Source organism: Pleurodeles waltl, chromosome 3_1 (assembly GCF_031143425.1).
Source record: "Pleurodeles waltl isolate 20211129_DDA chromosome 3_1, aPleWal1.hap1.20221129, whole genome shotgun sequence".
Classification (NCBI taxonomy): domain Eukaryota; kingdom Metazoa; phylum Chordata; class Amphibia; order Caudata; family Salamandridae; genus Pleurodeles; species Pleurodeles waltl.
In genome coordinates, this window is record NC_090440.1 from 75,538,925 (window position 1) to 75,558,841 (window position 19,917).

General features: G+C 45.3%; 1 protein-coding gene across 1 annotated transcript in view; it reads right to left on the minus strand.

Annotated features, from left to right (window-relative positions):
- The window catches only part of PDHX (pyruvate dehydrogenase complex component X), a 361,556-nt gene that overhangs the window by 39,492 nt on the left and 302,147 nt on the right, over positions 1-19,917 (minus strand). The gene's annotated exons all lie outside the window — the stretch shown is intronic.

Here is a 19,917-nt window from a genome sequence, read left to right on the forward strand (position 1 = left end):
GTCTCCATTAAACCTATTGAACGAGAAAACCTAAAATCAGCGGGCACAATAAAGGGCAGAGTTATCGCAGCTCACTCGGAGTAAATGTAGGTTTTTACCCACACAGTTGACAGTACATGTAACCCGCTTGAGAGAGACAGTGGCTATGCTTTCAATTATTACCCTAGACTTACTACCAGGAGAAAGAAAGGGAAGGAGGGTGGGAGGCGAGTCCTGGTTCGGTCAGTCATCGGTCTCGGAGTCTATCCCATCACTGGGACCTCTACCTGTGACCGCACCTCTTCCATCGATGACCCTCAGATGGTGGGCCCTATTCAATCCTGGATTCCATTTCAATGCATCTGTATCATCTACAAAGAAGTATATGATGGAAAGTATCATATCTGACAAGACACCAATTGCTAACCAAGTGCCCTACCATCCCGCCTGTAAACAAAAGAATGTATCATTAGAAAGCGAAGATCCAGCTTAAGATCCATTTTAGAGAAAACCACAGGTCTAGGGGAGGAGCATTCAAAGTTCCAACATCTTATAAGGCACCTCAGACTTTGGTCTCATTTTTTTTACATTGTTATGGAACTCCTAGGTGACTTAATAGCCTTAAAATGGAAGACAAAAGATATTTCATCCCACAGATAAACCACATGCAACTAAAATAGACCAGCAGTGGTGATTTAAATGCAACATGCTCGGACAAGGCGCACCACGCTTGTGAACTCATTTCAGTTTCCTTCGGACTCTTTACAATTATTTTCCAGAAGCATTAATGGACTCAGACCTAGGGTATATGAGAGGATAGATGGGGAAGAGGCATACCTGCTTGAAGATAAAGAGTTGTCTCTGAATGCCAGTGGCACTAAGCGTCGCAAAGAGGTCAAAGCCTATTACACACACGCAGGCACATAATAAAGACTTTAGCCCAAGACAGATGTTGAGTTGAATTTTTAGGAGATTGGAAAGTTACACTACACTGTAACAGGCAGGATGTAAGGAAAGCGAGCACAAAAATATCTACACCTTAACATACATTTGTACTGAGAGATTACACATCGAATAGCTGTCATGTACGCCATTCTGCAAAAGAACATTCCGCATTAAATGACTTGTCACGACTGGTAAATTGATTTGAACCTTGTACGTTAGACCAACTTGCTAGGCTTTTTGCTAAACAAAATCCAGTTCTCCTGCCAATTTGTGCCCACCCAGAGTTACCACTAATCTCACGCCTTTCATTGGGTTCACCATTCTCTCACTTTTCAATCTTTCCTTACACCCCGCTACAATTCCACTAGCCTAGAAAGCTGCACTGGTCTCCCCAATATTGAAAAAAAATGAATCCAGACCCCAAATGACTGTCTAACTATGGGCCAATCTCTCTCCTCCCTTTGATGGAAAAAATTCTGGAAAGCCTAGTTAACAGATCCGGGCTTTCCTCGAGGATTATAAAATTCCCAGTTGGGATTGAGAGCTGGCCACAGCGTGGATGGCACTTATTGACACTATTGGCCTCTCCGTAGATGCAGGCTCACCTGCCATGCTTGTGCTGCTAGATCTGACAGCAGCCTTTGACACCGTCTCACATGTGACTGCTGCATCGACTGCATGAGATTGGTGTCAGTGGCAAAGCTCTCTGTTGGCTTGCAGACTTTCCAGCTAGCCCCACGCAGACAATCATGCTGGGTTTGTTTAAGTCCCGCTCTATTTCCACCAATAAAAGGCCTCAGGGCTCATCCCTGAGCCCAACCTTGTTTAACATCTATGTGCCCCCCTGTCCAGATTGTTAAATCCTGCGCCTTTGATGTCATCTCATATGCAGATGACACCCAGCTGATTTTCTCTCTTTGGACAAGAATATGTGGAACTGAGCTCCATTTTATGGACAGCATGAGAAAGATTGCGGCCTGGATGACGGCCAACTGCCTGCTAGAGAACAGTGATAAGACAGAAATATTGCTGTTTGACAAAGCCCAGGATCTTTTTTCCCCTGAGTGCTGGCCTCTCAAACTAGGGGTAGCCCCAACCCCCAAACTGACCGTGAAAAATTTAGGAGTCAAGTTAGATAAGTCTTTTTCCAGGAAAGTTCATGTCTCTGCAATCTGCAATGATTGCTTTTCTACAATGCTGCTACTGCAGAAAGTTTCCCCCCGGCTACAATCTGTTGCAAGGAAAACCTTGGTTCAGGCCCTGGTTATAAGCAGACTTGACTATGGTAACTTATGGCCACTAATGACACCTTATTGGCCAAATTCCAGGTAGTGCAGAATGTGGCCGCTCACCTGGTCTGCAGTTAGCCAGCAAGGCCCCCTTCGGCTCCTACTCTGCGATCTTTGCACTGGCTTCCGGTCAGAAAGCACAGCATTTTCAAGATCTGATGCCTTACTCTCAAGGCTCTGATGGGGGATGGCCCATTCTATCTAAAGGACAGAGTTACTACCGTCCTGCAAGAACGCTTAGATCAAATGAAGACTGTTCCCTGCTTCCGCGCCACCAGCCTGGGTGGTAGAGCTTTCCCCTTTCTCGCCTCTTCGGCCTGAAACCAACTACTGTTCCATCTGTGCTGTATTTCAGACTTTGACAAATGTAAACATTTTTTGAAGACTTGGCTGTTGCAGCTGTTGTGGTGTTTCTGTGCTGGCCCAGCAGTGAGATAAACCTCCGGGTATGATTCGATGCATTATACCAAGTAGAAATAACATAACAAAACGTCAGACTCAGTTATTTCTTTATTTCACCAATTCGACTAGTATTGCTTTCAGTCTAAAGGATACAACCCCCACCTACTGCAATACACCCTCCAACTCCAACAAAACGTCTTTGACATGAGGTGTAGGAAGTGTCTTTCTTCAGAGCCTGGCAACACTTCAAACCCCACCGAGGAACCTAAGATCAGGCTACACTCAGCTAATCGGACACCTCAAATTCAATGGTTCAGTCACGAAGGGGAGTCCAAAAAGGTTCAAGGACCCCACAGCAAGCTGAAAACCTAACGAAAGTCTGCAGAAATAAAGCAGTTGCTGATCACTTGGGTGATCACTTGGGTGATCTCTACAACTGGAAAACCTCCTCTGGGACCAACCCTTCCCAGAAGTCTCAGCACAACCACAGGTCTACCTTCAGCCTGGCAGCAGAGCCATATACACCATGTTCAATGGTACAACAAGATGTACAGGCTCATCCCAGAGTCAAGGGTGACGACCTGCTAAACATATCATTTTAAGAACCACCCGCACGTCATCCATAGAGAATGTTCCCCTCTTGATAAGAAGCCACCAGCTAGTGCTCTACAAAACTCTTAAATAGAGTGGTTGCATTTTAAGTCTAACCTAGAGAAAGAACAAGCATTTATTAGTTTAGGCCATATTCCAATTTACCAGTTCTGCACTAGCCGGTATGCCACTATTTGCCACACTGCGCAATGCAGTTGGTCAACAGAACTGGTCCCTGTGCCAGTCCCTACATGCACTATCTAGAGTTATAGGGCCCATTATGCCTTGTTTCAATGGTATTGATCCTACAAGAGACGTTAATAAAATCACCTTTCCTCATACTTCAGGTAGCAGAACCCCCCCTCCCTCCCTTTACCATTCATTTGTTTGTTTGACTGATGTCCGGAGGAGAATATGATTAATGGGTGACCACTTTGGGTACAAAGCCTTAAGTCTTATAGAAAGTTCCCATCGGAATACTGTTTTTTCCATGACTACTAGCGCTAGAGCAGGGTACAAGCCTGATGAATTGTTGCCCGCCTACAATTTTACTAGTTCTGCACTAGCTGCTATGCCTCTATTTGCCGCAGGTCAACAGATGAGGATGTTAACACGAGTACTAGTTTAATTCATGCGGTTGTGGTGATGTCAGAGGACACTGGGCCAGTACATCATGGTGTAGCACACTGGTGCACTTACTCCATCTGCGGAGACCTCCAAGGTCACCCATCAATATAAACATTGCTTTAAACTCTGCCCCCACACCACCCACCCCTAACGCCACGCAATGTCTGCTCACTGGGTTTCAAGCCACATACCCCAAACCATGAAGGGAATTAATTGGCTTTCGAAAGAGAGGTGATGTTTTCAAAAGACACTCCTAAGGGCAGGCAGCTCGCCAGCGTTAAAGTACTTAACCAATAGTTCATAAATTACTAAAAACATACATATATCGACAATTATTCAACTAGATAGTGGTATATTTTCACTCACTCCCAGTGACCGCAGCGCCCAGTCTTTTCGCACAAACCTCATTAATATCTCATTAAATGAGCAAGCGAGGCTTGCTTAATGTGCCGTGAGTACATTCAAAATATCAATTAAGGCATATTCCTAGGATAAAGAGCCTGGTAAACAAGTCACATGGAACCACAGAATCGGAGACATTGCTTCCTTCAGTCTGGATAAACCTTCAGGGACTGTAGGTGGAACTGTGGTGGTGCTTCAGCACAGGCAGGACTGTGGTGGTATTTCAGCAGAGGTAGGAACATGATGGTGTTTCAACAGAGGTGGGACCGTGGTGTGTTTCAGAAGAGGTGGGACCGTGGTAGTGTTTCAGCAGAGGTGGGACGGTGGTAGTGTTTCAGCAGAGGTGGGACGGTGGTGGTGTTTCAGCAGAGGTGGGACCTGGTGGTGTTTCAACAGAGGTGGGACCGTGGTAGTGTTTCAGCAGAGGTGGGACGGTGGTGGTGTTTCAGCAGAGGTGGGACCTGGTGGTGTTTCAGCAGAGGTGGGCAGTGGTGTGTTTCAGCAGCGCTGGACTGTGGTGGTGTTCAGCAGAGGTGGGACCTGGTGGTAGTGTTCAGCAGAGGTGGGACCTGGTGGTAGTGTTCAGCAGAGGTGGGACCTGGTGGTAGTGTTCAGCAGAGGTGGGACCTGGTGGTAGTGTTCAGCAGAGGTGGGACCTGGTGGTAGTGTTCAGCAGAGGTGGGACCTGGTGGTAGTGTTCAGCAGAGGTGGGACCTGGTGGTAGTGTTCAGCAGAGGTGGGACCTGGTGGTGGTGTTCAGCAGAGGTGGGACCTGGTGGTGGTGTTCAGCAGAGGTGGGACCTGGTGGTGGTGTTCAGCAGAGGTGGGACCTGGTGGTGGTGTTCAGCAGAGGTGGGACCTGGTGAAGATGTTCAGCACTGCTGGACCGTGGTGGTCTTGCGGCACCGCTGGACCGTGGTGGTCTTGCGGCACCGCTGGACCGTGGTGGTCTTGCGGCACCGCTGGACCGTGGTGGTCTTGCGGCACCGCTGGACCGTGGTGCTCTTGCGGCACAGCTGGACCGTGGTGCTCTTGCGGCACAGCTGGACCGTGGTGCTCTTGCGGCACAGCTGGACCGTGGTGCTCTTGCGGCACAGCTGGACCGTGGTGCTCTTATGGCACAGCTGGACCGTGGTGCTCTTGCGGCACAGCTGGACCGTGGTGCTCTTGCGGCACAGAATGGACCGTGGAGCTCTTGCGGCACCGCTGGACCGTGGAGCTCTTGCGGCACCGCTGGACCGTGGAGCTCTTGAGGCACCGCTGGACCGTGGAGCTCTTGCGGCACCGCTGGACCGTGGTGGTCTTGCGGCATTGGACCGTGGTGGTCTTGCAGCATTGCTAGACCTTGGTGGTCTTGCAGCATTGCTGGACCTTGGTGGTCTTGCAGCATTGCTGGACCTTGGTGGTCTTGCAGCACCACTGGAACGTCGTGGTCTTGCAGCACCACTGGAACGTCGTGGTCTTGCAGCACCACTGGAACGTCGTGGTCTTGCAGCACCACTGGAACGTCGTGGTGTTTCAACAGAGGTGGGACCATGGTGTGTTTCAGCAGCCCTGGACCTTGGTGGTGTTTCAGTAGAGGTGCGACCCTGGTGGTGTTTCAGCAGTGCTGGACTGTGGCTGTGTTTCAGCAGAGGTGGAAACATGGTGGTGTTTCAGAAGAGGTAGGACTGTGGTGATGTTTCAGCTCTCCTGGACCGTGGTGGTGTTTGAGCAGAGGTGGGACCATGGTGTCTTTCAGCAGTGCAGGACCATGGTGGTGTTTGAGCAGAGGCGGGACTGTGGTGCTGTTTCAGTAGAGGTGGGACCGTGGTGGTGTTTCAGCAGAGGTGGGACCATGGTGGTGTTTCAGGACTGCTGGACTGTGGTGGTGTTTCAGCAGAGGTTGGACCATGGTGGTGTTTCAGCAGCACTGACCGTAGTGGTGTTTCAGCAGAGGTCCAACCGTTGTGGTGTTTCAACAGAGGTGGGACTGTGGTGGTGTTCAGCAGAGGTGGGACTGTGGTGCTGTTCAGCAGAGGTGGGACTGTGGTGGTGTTCAGCAGAGGTGGGACTGTGGTGGTGTTCAGCAGAGGTGGGACTGTGGTGGTGTTCAGCAGAGGTGGGACTGTGGTGGTGTTCAGCAGAGGTGGGACTGTGGTGGTGTTCAGCAGAGGTGGGACTGTGGTGGTGTTCAGCAGAGGTGGGACTGTGGTGGTGTTTCAGCAAAGGTGGGACCATGGTGGTGTTTCAGCAAAGGTGGGACCATGGTGGTGTTTCAGCAAAGGTGGGACCATGGTGGTGTTTCAGCAAAGGTGGGACCATGGTGGTGTTTCAGCAAAGGTGGGACCATGGTGGTGTTTCAGCAAAGGTGGGACCATGGTGGTGTTTCAGCAAAGGGGGGACCATGGTGGTGTTTCAGCAAAGGTGGGACTGTGGTGATGTTCAGCAGAGGCGGGACCATGGTGGTGTTTCAGCAGAGGTGGGACCATGGTGGTGGATCATGCACTGATTGTGACAATGTTATTATTGGCCTTACGTGGAATGACAGAAAAACTCTGCTCCTTTTAGGGGGATTTAATGCCAGACGTTGAGTGGCTGCTAGAACAATCACCTTTTGGAAGCATTCTCCCACCACTAATCAGAACTCATCTACCAAGATGCAAGAAAACATCCATCTTATGGAAGGCAATTATTGGGGAAAGGCGCACCCTGTGGAGAGTGGAAGGGATGTCAAGGTGTACACAATCTCACCCTATAGAGGAATACGGGGGAAGGTAAGGACTTGGTAGTAACTGGCCGCCAATGGGTAAAACAGCAGTAGTATGGGGGTTCTAGTAACAGTACAGACTTGATATGTACGGGAAGGAAAACCTATCATCATAATTTACTCTGCTTTTATGAGGACACTAGGTGTGGTCAGGTTGGGGTGATCAGTGATACTAGAGCTGAATGTGAATGCTGAGACTAGAGGGAGGGAAAGAGTGTGTGGGGGTGAGGAAGTGAGGTGCATGAGGGGATGCCGGGTAGAGTGCTGCAATAGTGTCTATGCTAAAAGATTAATTATAAACAGCAATTAAAACTGATGATACCAATGAGTTTAAACAGTGGTTGGAACAGGTGTACTAGCCCCTCAGCTTGACCAGACAGAGTCGACATTTTATGAGAAAACTAAATGGAGGGTGTTAGAAATGGGGTCTCTAGTTTGCAGTGGTTTGCACCCTGTCCAAGTAGGGACCCTCATTCTAGTCAGGGTAGGGGAGCCACAGAGCTGAGATAACCCCTGCTCACCCCTTTGGTAGCTTGGCATGAGCAGTCAGGCTTATCTCACAGGCAATGTTTAAAGTATTTTACACACACACAGTAACACAGTGAAAACACCACAAAACTACTCCACACCAGTTTAGAAAAATAGCAAATATTTATCAGAATAACACAAGACCAAAATGACAAAAATCCAATGTACGCAAATAAAGATATCACTTTTTAAAGGTTTAAAAGTCTTAATCCATATAAATCAATGGTTATATCCTTTTAACACACAATACCTGGGGTGCGTTAAAAAACAAAGACGATGCAGGCTGCAAAGGAGATGATGCGTCGAAAAGGTAAGTGATGGATCGATTTTTCCCTCATAGGTGAGGAAATGTGCCAATTAGTCCCTCACAAGTAAGGCGATGCGTTGGTTTCTTACTGTGGTGTGGGGTCGATGAGAAAATGACTCCCAGGGACGATGCATGGAAAATCCAGATGCTCTGTGTTGATGGATCCGCTCTGAAACAGGTGCTGCATCAATTCTTATGCCGCGGGGAAGGCGCAGCGTTGATTTTTCTGCCTCAGTGCGCAGATGTGTGGATTTTCTTTTTCAGGTCCCCAGGTTCCACTTTCAAGGGTCCAGGGACTGGATTTGGCACCACTTGGCAAGTCTGGACTCTCAGCAGAAGAGCCCATGCACTGGTAGATGAAGTCTTTGATGTCCCTGAGACTTCTAACTGGAGGCAACCTCAGTTCAAGCCCTTGGAGAATCTTGGAAAGCAGGATGTAAAAAGCAAGGTCCAGTCCTTTCACTCCCAGGACAGAAGCAGCAGGCCAGCACAAAAAAGCAACAAGCAGAGTGGCAGTCCCACCTACGGCATCTAGCTCTTCCTGGCAGAATGTCCTCAATACAGCAGTGTTCTAAAGTTGCGGTCTCAGAGGTACAATACTAATACTTATTTCTGCCTTTGAAGTAGGCAAACTTCAAAAGAAAGTCTTTGTAGTGCCCAAGGCCCTGCTTTTCCTGCCCTGGCTTCAGACATAATCCAGGGGATTGGAGACTGCTTCGTATAAGGACAGGCACAGCTCTATTAAGGTGCAAGTGTCAGGTCTGCTCCTCCCACCCCTGTAGCCAGGGAGACCCATCTGGATATGCAGGGCACACCTCAGCTCCCTTTGTGTGACTGTCTAGAGTGAATTCACAAGCAGCCCAACTGTCATCCTGACCCAGACGTGTATTCCACAGCCAGACAGAGGCACAGAATGGTTAAGCATCAAAATACTCACTTACTAAAAGTGGCATTTTCAAACTTACAATTTAAACACTCCATATCTCTATCTGCCACCAATGGGAAATTACACTTAAAAGATATTTCAAAGCAATCCCCATGTCACCCTACTGGAGAGATAGGCCTTGCAATAGCCAGAACCGAATTTCACACACACAAAAAAAAAAAAAAAAAAAAAAAAAAAAAGAAAAACCACTAAAAGCACCCGTATTCCATTTAATATACAGACAACAAATTGAGAGACCCAGGATATGTTCCAAAATGTTCTTCTTTATTATTTCTTAACTTTCGCTCCAGTCAAGCCAACACGTGTTTCATCTGGGTTATATCTCCCATTGACTTCCTCAGGACTTTTTAAGGCTGTCAACAGTATATACAAAAATATACAAAAAATATCTATTATATCTCCTCCTATTCTCTGTTTCTATTTCATATATAAACACAACTGTAAACCTACACAATAGTGCATACAATCAAATTATATAGTGCCAGGTGGAAATCATACAAACTAGTGATCTACACAAATTGTTGTGGAAAGCTAATTATTTTCCAATGTACTTAGATCAAAATCCTTAGTGAAGTGTCAAAACTCCATGTGTTCCAAAACATGCACACACAAGTGAAGTCCCTCAACCCAACCTATTTTGTGTCAGTTTCTTTTGTGCTCCTAATATCTAAACCGCCATATATACAATTGTACCTGCTCATATGGAATTCCCAAATTCCTTTTTCTCTATAAGATCAGTTCCAACAAAGATTCAAATCCTCCTGCTCCAATATCATTCTTATGTAATAACGAATCAAGTTAATATATTATTATCTCTAATATTATTTACTAACTCTAATTCTACCATTTATTATTCTCATTAGTATTCACCTGCTTACCTCCTTACTAATTATTTGTCTGAGTGTTATTACTATTAGCCTGGATGCAAACGTTCGAGCGTATCCTGTAATACAAAATTAAATGCCTCAGAAAGTATGCAAATATATAAGCCCCAAAGTCTTGTCAAACGCTCCATATATCACTTCAAAATATATTGTCAAACTCACCTCTGAATAGATCACCTCTGTATCTCCTAACACCACAAGTGCGCGTAAATTAAATTAAACAGAGTACGCGTCTCCCTGCTACTTAAATAGCCCCTCCTTTAAAGTATTAGACAAAGAAAGGGGACTGCCTCATTCACTGCAACTTCGTCAGACGTTTCTCGACTGAGTCCTTTTTCTATTTACTGATCGCTACTTATAGAAATAGAAAGGGGACTATCTCTCTTGCGTCTGTGTACCATTACACCCAACCCACTATCTATACCTTTGCATGTAGGATTGGTAAACCAAATTATGCCTCATTGCTAATGTAATAACCCCTCACTTTCTGTAGTCATTTTTCCATTTAAAATGTATCTATATTCCTAGAAAAATGTACCTTATTTTCAGTATAAAACAAGCATAATTAATGACATATTATAAGTTTAATCACAATTAAATCTAAACACAAATTCTAAGTGTTGATGTCTAGCATACAGTTATTATTGCACCTAACTCTACTTATAATAATTATCTACTACCAAATCTCGTCTCCTATTCGCCAAAAGTATCCATACATATCTTATGCTACACCTTTTATATTGATATCTTATTTATATTCTCAATCAAGATAACTTATGTTGAGTTCTCATTCTCCTTGTGTGTGCATAGTTTGTTACACATATCGCCACTAGTAAGGAAAATGTCACTTACCCAGTGTACATCTGTTCGTGGCATTAGTCGCTGCAGATTCACATGCTGTGCATAGTCCGCCGTCTGGTGTTGGGTCGGAGTGTTACAAGTTGTTTTTCTTCGAAGAAGTCTTTTCGAGTCACGAGACCGAGGGACTCCTCCCACTTCGGTTCCATTGCGCATGGGCGTCGACTCCATCTTAGATTGTTTTCCCCGCAGAGGGTGAGGTAGGAGTTGTGTATGCTAATAATAGTGCCCATGCAATGGAATAAATACGTATGTACAAAATGAAGGTTTAATGTAATATATTTACAAATGTACAAATGTTCAAGATCTACTTCTAAACGGCTACAGGCTCCCGGGGAGGAGGGTGGGCGCATGTGAATCTGCAGCGACTAATGCCACGAACAGATGTACACTGGGTAAGTGACATTTTCCGTTCAGTGGCATGTGTAGCTGCAGATACACATGCTGTGCATAGACTAGTAAGCAGTTATCTCCCCAAAAGCGGTGGTTCAGCCTGTAGGAGTGGAAGTAGTTTGAAATAAAGTTCTTAGTACGGCTTGACCTACTGTGGCCTGTTGTGCAGATAACACATCTACACAGTAGTGTTTAGTAAATGTATGAGGCGTAGACCATGTTGCTGCCTTACATATTTCGGTCATTGGAATATTTCAGAGAAAGGCCATAGTAGCACCTTTCTTTCTGGTTGAGTGTGCCTTTGGTGTAATAGGCAGTTCTCTTTTTGCTTTAAGATAGCAGGTTTGGATGCACTTTACTATCCATCTGGCGATACCTTGTTTTGAAATTGGATTTCCTGTATGAGGTTTTTGAAAGGCAATAAATAGTTGTTTTGTCTTCCTAATTTCTTTTGTCCTGTCAATGTAGTACATTAGCGCTCTTTTGATGTCTAATGTATGTAGTGCTCTTTCAGCTATTGAATCTGGCTGTGGGAAGAACACTGGTAATTCCACTGTTTGGTTTAAGTGGAATGGTGAGATAACCTTTGGTAAGAATTTTGGATTTGTTCTTAGAACGACCTTATGTTTGTATATTTGAATAAATGGTTCTTGTATGGTAAACGCCTGTATTTCACTTACTCTTCTTAGAGATGTGATGGCAATGAGAAATGCAACTTTCCATGTTAAGTATTGCATTTCACAAGAATGCATGGGTTCGAAAGGTGGACCCATGAGCCTTGTCAAGACAATGTTGAGGTTCCATGAAGGAACAGGTGGTGTCCTTGGTGGTATAATTCTCTTTAGGCCCTCCATAAACGCTTTAATGACAGGTATTCTAAATAGGGAAGTTGAATGAGTAATCTGCAGGTAAGCAGATATTGCTGCGAGATGTATTTTTATGGAAGAGAAAGCTAGATTTGATTTTTGTAAATGTAGTAAATATCCTACTACATCTTTTGGAGATGCATGCAATGGTTGGACTTGATTATTATGGCAGTAACAAACAAATCTTTTCCATTTACTTGCATAGCAGTGTCTAGTGGATGGTCTTCTAGCTTGTTTTATGACCTCCATACACTCTTGTGTGAGGTTTAAGTGTCCAAATTCTAGGATTTCAGGAGCCAAATTGCTAGATTCAGCGATGCTGGGTTTGGATGCCTGATCTGTTGTTTGTGTTGTGTTAACAGATCTGGCCTGTTGGGTAGTTTGACATGAGGTACTACTGACAGGTCTAGTAGTGTGGTATACCAAGGTTGTCTTGCCCATGTTGGTGCTATTAGTATGAGTTTGAGTTTGTTTTGACTCAATCTGTTTACTAGATATGGAAGGAGAGGGAGAGGGGGAAAAGCGTACGCAAATATCCCTGACCAATTCATCCATAGAGCATTGCCTTGAGATTCGCGGTGTGGGTACCTGGATGCGAAGTTTTGGCATTTTGCGTTTTCTTTTGTTGCAAATAGATCTATTTGAGGTGTTCCCCAAATTTGGAAGTAAGTGTTCAGGATTTGGGGGTGAATTTCCCATTCGTGGACCTGTTGGTGATCCCGAGAGAGATTGTCTGCTAGCTGGTTCTGGATCCCTGGAATAAACTGTGCTATTAGGCGAATGTGGTTGTGAATTGCCCAATGCCATATTTTTTGTGTTAGGAGACACAACTGTGTCGAGTGTGTTCCCCCCTGTTTGTTTAAATAATACATTGTCGTCATGTTGTCTGTTTTGACAAGAATGTATTTGTGGGTTATCATTGGTTGGAATGCTTTCAACGCTAGAAATACTGCTAACAATTCTAGGTGATTTATATGAAACTTTCTTTGATGTACGTCCCATTGTCCTTGGACGCTGTGTTGATTGAGGTGTGCTCCCCACCCTGTCATGGAAGCATCTGTTGTTATTACGTGTTGTGGCACTGGGTCTTGGAAAGGCCGCCCTTTGTTTAAATTTGTACTGTTCCACCATAGAAGCGAGATGTATGTTTGGCGGTCTATCAACACCAGATCTAGAAGTTGACCCTGTGCATGTGACCATTGTGATGCTAGGCACTGTTGTAAGGGCCGCATGTGCAATCTTGCGTTTGGGACAATGGCTATGCATGAGGACATCATGCCTAGGAGTTTTAATACCATCTTTGCGTGTATCTTTTGTGTTGGATACATAGCTTGTATCACCTTGTGAAAATTTTGAACCCTTTGTGGACTTGGAGTGGCTATCCCTTTTGTTGTGTTGATTGTCGCTCCTAAGTATTGCTGTGTTTGACGAGGCAAAAGGTGTGACTTTGCATAGTTGATGGAGAAACCTAGTTTGTAAAGGGTTTGTATAACATAATCTGTGTGGTGTGAACACTTTGTTAGCGAGTTGGTTTTGATTAACCAATCGTCTAGGTACGGAAACACGTGTATTTGCTGCCTCCTGATATGTGCAGCTACTACTGCTAGACATTTTGTAAAGACTCTTGGTGCTGTTGTTATTCCGAATGGCAACACTTTGAATTGGTAATGTATTCCTTTGAATACGAACCATAGGTATTTCCTGTGCGAGGGATGTATCGGTATATGGAAATACGCGTCTTTTAGATCTAACGTTGTCATGTAGTCTTGCTGTTTCAGTAGTGGTATTACGTCTTGTAACGTGACCATGTGAAAGTGGTCTGATTTGATGTAGGTGTTTAGTGTTCTGAGATCTAATATTGGTCTCAGAGTTTTGTCCTTTTTTGGTATTAGAAAGTACAGTGAGTAAACTCCTGTGTTCTTTTGTGTTTTTGGTACTAATTCTATTGCGTCTTTTTGCAGTAATGCTTGAACTTCTAGTCCTAGAAGGTCTATATGCTGTTTTGACATATTGTGTGTTTTCGGTGGGACATTTGGAGGGAGTTGGAGAAATTCTATGCAATAACCATGTTGGATAATTGCTAAGACCCAAGTGTCTGTTGTTATTTCTTCCCATGATTTGTGGAACTGGCTTAGTCCTCCCCCCACTGGTGTTGTGTGAAGGGGTTGTGTGACCTGTGAGTCACTGTTTATTTGGAGGGGTTTTTGGACCTTGAAACTTTCCCCGGTTTCTTGGAAATTGGCCCCCTCTGTATTGGCCCCGAAAGCCACCCCTTTGATATTGTCCCTGGTAGGGAGGTGGTCTTGATTGTGAGGTGCTGGCTTCTGTGGCTTGACCGCGAAACCCTCCTCTGAAAGTAGTTTTGCGAAATGTGCCAAATGTGCCTCTGCCCTGCGGGGAATAGAGTGCGCCCATGGCTTTAGCTGTGTCAGTGTCTTTTTTTAATTTTTCAATTGCAGTGTCCACTTCTGGGCCAAACAATTGCTGTTCATTGAACGGCATATTGAGCACTGCCTGTTGTATCTCAGGTTTGAAGCCGGATGTGCGCAACCAGGCGTGCCTCCTTATTGTTACAGCAGTATTTATTGTTCTTGCAGCTGTATATGCTGCATCCATAGAAGAACGGATTTGGTTGTTGGATATATTCTGTCCCTCTTCAACCACTTGTTTTGCCCGTTTCTGGAATTCTTTGGGGAGGTGCTCGATGAGATGCTGCATCTCGTCCCAATGGGCTCTGTCATATCGCGCTAGGAGTGCTTGCGAGTTAGCGATGCGCCATTGATTTGCAGCTTGTGCTGCAACCCTTTTCCCCGCTGCATCAAACTTGCGGCTCTCCTTGTCAGGAGGTGGTGCGTCGCCTGATGTGTGCGAGTTGGCTCTTTTACGAGCTGCTCCTACGACAACTGAATCTGGTGTCAGTTGTGATGTAATAAAAGCAAGGTCTGTGGGCGGTGCCTTGTATTTCTTCTCCACCCTTGGAATTATTGCTCTGCTTTTAACTGGCTCCTTAAAAATTTGTTTAGCGTGCCTTAGCATTCCCGGGAGCATAGGAAGGCTTTGATAATTGCTATGGGTGGAGGACAGGGTGTTAAAGAGGAAGTCATCCTCGATAGGCTCTGAATGTAGCGATACATTATGAAACTCTGCTGCCCTAGCTACCACCTGTGCATATGCCGTACTGTCCTCAGGTGGTGAGGGCTTAGTGGGGTACGACTCAGGGTTATTGTCCGATACTGGAGCGTCATAGAGATCCCATGCGTCCTGATCATCTTGGCTCATGGTGGTATGAGCTGGTGATTGTGGCGGAGTCTGTGCCGGCGATATATGAGTTGCCGGTGGTGGAGAGGGTGGTGGAGTTACCTTCTTTACCACTTTTGCTTGTGGTGTCTTGTCTTGTTGTTGGAAATCTAGTTTCCTTTTTCTTCTGATTGGGGGAAGAGTGCTGATCTTCCCTGTACCACTTTGTATAAAGATCCGCTTTTGCGTGTGATCTACATCTGTTGTTTGTAATTCCTCCTCAAATCTGTGTCTTTGTAGTTGGGAGGACAGTGATTGTTCCTCTGAGTAGGAACTGGCTTTCGGTTCGGTTGCTGGACGTTTTGGCACCGAAACCGTGTCTTTTGTTGTTTTCGGCTCCGACGAGAACTTTCTCTTTTTCGGTGTCGTACCCTCTCAGTGTCGACCATCTTCGGTGCCGCTATCTCTGTGGCGAGCAGCTTCGGTGCGCTTGTCTCTGTGCCGAGCAGCTTCGGTGCCGCTGTCTCGGTGTCGACCCTTTTCTGCGGCACTTTCTCGGTCCCGAGATTGCTGCGTGCCTGTGCCTCGACCTGAGTCGGACGATCTCGGCACCAGCTCGCCCTTTTTCGGTGCCGATGGACGGTCACCTACTTTATGGGTTGAGCCATGGCCTGTTGGCAGTGGCGTCCCCTGGGCTTTGTCTGTTTTTTCGTGTGTTCTTTCTTTCGACGTCTTACTCACGGTTGGTTGCTCGTCGACGTCGAATTCTTCGGAATCTGAATCGCGGATGGAGAAAGTTTCTTCTTCTTCTTCCTCCTCGAACCCTTGTTGTCCTGTCGGCGTGGAAGCCATCTGCAACCTCCTGGCTCTTCGGTCCCTGAGCGTTTTTCTCGACCGAAACGCGCGACAGGCCTCACACGACTCTTCCTTGTGCTCGGGGGACAGGCACAAGTTACAGACCAAATGTTGGTCTGTATAAGGATATTTACTGTGGCATTTAGGACAGAATCGGAACGGGGTCCGTTCCATCAGTCTCGATGTTGCACGCGGTCGGGCCGACCAGGCCCCGACGGGGGATCGAAAATACCCCGAAGGGTTACCGGAGCTCTTGAAGGCTCGGTGTCGATTTGCCCTAACTATCCCGATACCGAACGAAACAATACCGACGAATTTTCCGTTGATTCTGACTAACTTTCCGACCCGAAACACGGAGCGAAAAGGAACACGTCCGAACCCGATGGCGGAAAAAAAACAATCTAAGATGGAGTCGACGCCCATGTGCAATGGAACCGAAGTGGGAGGAGTCCCTCGGTCTCGTGACTCGAAAAGACTTCTTCGAAGAAAAACAACTTGTAACACTCCGACCCAACACCAGACGGCGGACTATGCACAGCATGTGTATCTGCAGCTACACATGCCACCGAACATATACATACCCATTAACTATCAATTATAAAATATTCCAACTCATAGTCTGAATTCAATCCATATTCTACTGCTCGCAATCTCATTATCCACATGGACTCCTTCCTCCTTAATGCCAATTCCCTATTTCCTCCTTGCGGACATATCCTGATATGCTCGAAACCAAAGAATTTAAATTCTTTATGTACATTTTGTGCACTACACCCCCTCATATGTATTGCAATTGAATATCTTTCATCATCTTGTCTGATGGCTCTCCAATGTTCTGCAATTCTGGCCTTGAGTGGACGAATTGTACTACCAACATAAATCTGTTCACATTTACAAATCAGCATGTAAATTGCATAAGTAGTATTGCAATTTATATATGTTTGTATTAAATATCTCTTATTATCAACTCCAACAAAGTCTTTCTGTGCTTGACATGCCAGTTTACATACTCCACAACTACCACATTTATGGAAACCTTTATTATGTGTATCTAACCAAGCAAGCTGTTATTCTTTCAAGGCTAGACTACGGGAATGGCCTTTTCCTAGGTTCCCCAATATATGTTAAAAAGAAATTACAAAGAGTTCAAAATGCTGCAGCTCGTTTATTACTGAACATCCCAAGAAGGTCTTCTGTGAAAGCTGGATTGGCCTCCTTGCACTGGTTGCCTGTTGTACAGCGGATCAAATTTAAGGCTCTATGTCATATCCATAGGTCTTTGCATGATAGAGGACCTATGCTCCTTAGGAACTTGGCCACTTTTTATAGGCCGAATAGAGATTTGAGATCCACTACTCTTGCTTTAGTAACCGTACCGAAAATAAAGAAAGCAAGATGGGGTGGGTCCTCTCTGATGTTTTTAGGAGCCAAATTGTGGAACTCGCTGCCTCTTAATCTTCGGCTGATGGAGCAAGAACTGGAATTTCGAAAGGCCTTGAAAACTTGGTTATTCTAGGTCCAGTTGTTTTTATTCCTTTCTTGTTGTGTATCACTCTCATTCCCTCTGTGGTTAGGGTTTAGTAGCGCTGGGAAACCCGAGGGTAGCCACGCGCTCTATAAATTGTGTAACATAACATAACCAATTTGTATCTAATGGTTTATTTGGATAGCTAGGACATAAAGAACTACTCAACGTTTTTCCTTTACGGCAAGTAGCTATCGGTTTCCTGCCAATATATGTTCTTAATGTCTGATCCTGTACAAGGATCTGCCAATAGTTCCTCATACTTTTCAGTAGTATAGCCAAGTAGTTAGATCGAATTTCGCACAAACTCACTATCAGGACATATAAAACACACCAGTACATGACATACCTTTAAAATACACTGCAGCCTGCCCATGGGGCTGCCTTGGACCTACCTTAGGGATGACTTAGATGTAGTAAAAGGGAAGGTTTGGGCCTGGCAAGTAGGTGCACTTGCCAGGTCGAAATGGCAGTTAAAACTGCACACACAGACAATGCAGTGGCAGGTCTGAGACGTGTTTACAGCGGCTAATCGTGTGGGTGGCACAATCAGTATTGCAGGCCCACTAGTAGCATTTGATTAACAGGCCCTGGGCACACACAGTGCACTTTATTAGTATTAGGGGCTTACTAGTAAATCAAACATGCCAATCAGGGGTAAAGCAATTATCAATACAATTTAGAGAGAGAACACTTGCACTTTAGCACTGGTTGGCAGTGGTAAAGTTCCCAGAGTCCTAAAGCGAACATAAACAAAATTCAGCACAGTATCAAAACAGGAGGTCAGAAGCCAAAAAGACAGAGGAAACTATGATGAGAGCTGACAGGTCTAACTGAGGGTGTCTTACTATCCTAGGCAAAAGAGGAGGTCAGCCATGTCGTGTGTGGATATTTCCAATTTTGAAACATCAATTAAACATACTACATGAAGAATGGAATGGTGGCTAAGTACAAACCCTGAAGTAGCACTTCGTGCTTTAGTCCATTGCAATGGTGGGGTAAGAAGCCGCAGCTGTATAACTAACTTGTGATGAATTTAAGGGATGGAGGAGGACTTCATGAGAGGAAATGTAAACGGTTGAGAAGAGTACATAGACCATAGAAGACCAGGCTACTGAAGCATTTGAACGAGAGACATCAATGGAGAAACAGGTCTGGGAGGAAGGAGTTTCCATTAATGGGGAAGAGAGATGGGGTGAATGAAGAACACAGCAGATGATGGAGGGTGGATGGAATTACAACAAGATGGGGCCATTCGTTATGGTACGCGGTGGGAGGAGCTTGTGGCTGAACTATTAGAACTTGTGGAAATACAGATTTTACAACAGTTTCAAATGATGGAGGTGAAGCCTGTAGCAGAGTGTCCAGAGTTGTAGAAGTAAGGAACTGCTCAACAAAATCAGGGATAAATGAAAGTTAAGATAGCAATAGCTTTCAATGTATAGCATTAAAAAAGATCTAGTCATTTCACTGTCAGTTGAGAGGTACTGCCTTATAATTGCTTGATATCAGTGTCAATCACAACATATACATTTTCAGATCTACTCAAAGAGGAAATGACTAAGATGGTGGGGGAAAAGTAGAGTTCCACTCACTTGACCATATCACATCTAGAAGTTAGTGGTGGCTGTCAGCTGCCATCTACTACCAGTTGGGAACAAGTAAAGGTCGGCAGTGGTCATATTAGGAACTTTGGTCATGAAGGTCTTGGTCCTGATGGTGAAAAAGCCTACGCAGTGCTACTTACATAAGTGAGGACAGACCAGTTTAACAGAAGCAGCGATTTCTGAGGAGACAAATTAACAGAATCCAGTGAGTCACAAGTACCCTGTGAGCTTAGCACCACTGAAAGAGCAAATAAAAGCATTTTCTTTCATAAAATAAGAACAAGAGATTTACCTTCAATACTCTAACTACAGATTTTTCACCTTTAGAATATCCCCAGGCACCCGATTGATCTGAAAGTTTCCTCAGGAGTACTCTCACTAAGTGGCACCATGCAGCTCCACGATGGCTTCGGGAGTGACAGAGCGGAGCCACATATAAATACTACCCATGCATGCCAACATCAGCTTCTTACCGGACTCTTTCTGCGCTCTCAGACACGGAGCACAAAACAATTGTTGGTAAAAGACAGCAGATCTCTGACTTGGGACTGTTTTAAACTGCAAAAAGAGACCACTCCACAGAACGGGGAGGTGGGAGAGCATTGAAGGCAGTGAGGAATCTGCAGTTTGATTGAGTCTTCAGCAGTAGCTATCAGAAAGAGTGTTAATGAAGGTAAGTAACTTGTCCTTCTGATGGATATTTCGAACCGCAGACTCCTCATCTTCAGAATAGATGTCAAAGGAGTACCTCCCAAGGAGGAGGGTCTGATGAGTGGGCTCAAACCAAAATGTCCTGAAGGACGGAACAGGCAAAATGCCCTCCCCATTGGACCTGGCTGTCAAGGCATTAGTGCTTTCTGAATGTGTGCACTGACTCTCCGCATGCCACCGCTGTGGTAGCAGCTTTAGCCCTGGAAGAATGATCCC